The sequence below is a fragment of the Eptatretus burgeri genome, chromosome 10 (assembly GCF_056783735.1).
Source record: "Eptatretus burgeri isolate ZD-2024b chromosome 10, Ebu_testis_v1, whole genome shotgun sequence".
Lineage (NCBI taxonomy): Eukaryota > Metazoa > Chordata > Myxini > Myxiniformes > Myxinidae > Eptatretus > Eptatretus burgeri.
In genome coordinates, this window is record NC_140970.1 from 15763902 (window position 1) to 15766401 (window position 2500).

At 39.6% G+C, this 2500-nt stretch overlaps 1 protein-coding gene across 1 annotated transcript in view; it reads left to right on the forward strand.

Annotated features, from left to right (window-relative positions):
* Positions 1-565: 565 nt before the first annotated feature.
* Positions 566-2500, forward strand: part of LOC147017985 (uncharacterized) — a 12281-nt gene continuing 10346 nt past the window's right edge. The window contains exon 1 of the mRNA XM_085897128.1: positions 566-687. The gene's annotated coding sequence lies outside the window, so the exon portion shown is untranslated. The remainder of the gene's footprint in view (positions 688-2500) is intronic.

The window sequence follows — 2500 nt, forward strand, 5'->3', positions numbered from 1 at the left end:
CATCCGCATGCCTCCTAAATGGCAATTACATCTGCCGGAGCGTTCCCCGGCGCACTCTGCGCTCACCGACTTCTGGGCTTGGAGACTTCACGACCGATTGGACGAACAACATCGTATCTCTTGCAACTCGCACTCGAGTCTTTGGATCCCATCGGGCATTTCACCTCGAACTACTTGATGAAAGTTTCATTATGACGTCATATGTGTTGCGACAGGAGTCATCAATATCGGGGTGCATGAATTCAAGCTCGACCACACAGTGAACACATCTCACCGGAGCGTCCGTGGCTTTCTCAGCGAACATGACGTCATAGTTTCATGTGGACGTAACGCTCCATGGGATCTCCATGGAAACCAGTCGGCATGCACAATATATTCTCCTCTTTGAAAGAGGAATCCTTGCATTAGGAGCAACTTGATGGAGAAGATGTAATTTTAAAATGGGATTTATTTCTTTTTTTTAATGAGGCAATGCTGATATAGCATACGCTGCCCCTTCACAATGTGACCAGCTCATGTCCCCCTTCGAATGCCCCTCCATTTGAAGGCAATTTGAGATGGAACGGGGGGGGGGAGAGGGGAGGGAGTGGCAAGGGTGGTGCACCTCAATCTCTCGTCGCACTCCAACAGTCACTGCTTTCCAGGACAACCGGTTGTCCTCCACGTCGAACCCATCATCCCCTCCGGGTCAGTCCATTCTCTGCTTTATCTTTCTCAATCGCTCTTATTCCGTTTTTCCAATTGTTTCAGTCGGTTACATCTTCGGAGTTTAGGAAAATGTTATTACAAACAATAAGGATCTCCATCGTTTGATCGGTGATCATGTCGCTTGTTCCAATGTTGGTATTTTTGGGGAAGGGTCGTGATGTTTTGGAGGGGTCGTGGTGGGTATAAATGTATATCTAGAGTTAGTACAAAGCGGTGCAGACAGTTCGTCTGGGTTATGTTAAAAGTTTTGCAGCGATCGCCTAATTTATTTAATCAACAATAAGTTTGTACTTTTCCGTTGATTAAAACTCAATAATTCACTGGTCTGCGTCATTTCAGAGGTGGAGGTTTTCTCAACGGTCCCTATATATTTTTTGCATGCTGAATTTATAAATGTATACAATTTCGCTCAATCAGGTCAAGTTTTTATGCTATCTCAATTTTAAGGAAAAAAAAAATTAAAATTTTTGTTTTTTTAATTAGCATTTTTAAAATTCAAAATCAGACTTACATTGACAGAAAATGACGCACAAGTACAATTAATGTGAAATTCAACATTAAAAAGAAGAAGGAAAACAGCGACTGCTGGAGCGACTGAAGTTGGGTGTTGCCAGAAACAACGATTTATCTATATTTTTCTGAAATTGAAATGAAAGTAATTGAGAAGGCACTTTCTTCCACATTAACTGTACTTGTGTGTCATTATATGTATAGTTTGTACATTTTCTGTCAATGCAAGTCTGATTTTGAATTTTAAAAATGCTAATTAAAAAAACAAAAATTTTGGGGTTTTTTTCCATAAAATTGAGATAGCAATAAAAACTTGACCTGATTGAGCGAAATTAGATACATTTCTGAATTCAGCATGCAAAAAACATAAGGGAACCGTTGAGAAAAACTAGACCTCTGAAAAAAAATATTTAAAATGCAGCCCAATGAATCCGCATCAAATTCACACTTTTCAAGCTGCGGCGCAAAATCTTTCCCATGATGAAAAAATAACTTTTAAAAACGATTATTCGGTGTTTATGTGACGTCAGAATTTCCTTTACACTTCAAAAGCCGACGGTCGGAGCATGTACATATACTTATAATGTTGATCATCAGGTGAACGTCAACTTGAGTGGCTTTTCACGACAAAAGTTTCAGGTTGTTGTTTAAAAATTCGGTTGAAAGTTTGAGATTAGTTAACTCCATTAACTGAGTCTCTTCCAGGTCAGACAGGTAAAGTGATCACCTTGAATTGAACGTGTTTAAATAGATAATGGCGACTTGTTCGGAAATGTGCATCGTGCTCGGAAGCGCAAAACAGCAGTTATAAAGACTTTTCTCATGTCCTTGTCGTGAAGATTGTGCGGGGTGAGGTGTTCGATGCACTCTGCATATTATTACTATTATTATTATTAATAATAATAATAATATGTGTTCCCTTCGCCACCGAAAGAAGACTGTGATGTTTTCAACCCTGTCTGTCTGTCTGTCTGTCTGTCTGTCTGTCTGTCTGTCTGTCTTTGCGCATAATGTCTCAAAAGGTTGTTTACAAATTCGTATGAAACTTGGTGGACACGTTGGGTTTGTGACAAGGACGAATTGATTCGATTTTGGTGATTTTTTTTTTGGGTGGGGGGGGGGACCGACAATTTATATATTTTTTTAAGTGATTCTTCACCATTGAGCAATAGGGCCAAAACTTTATATAGCATATCTCAAAAAGTTGCAGACGGATTTGGACGAAACTTGGGGAGACATATTGGGTTTGTGACTAGGAAGAATTGATTAGATTTTCGCGATT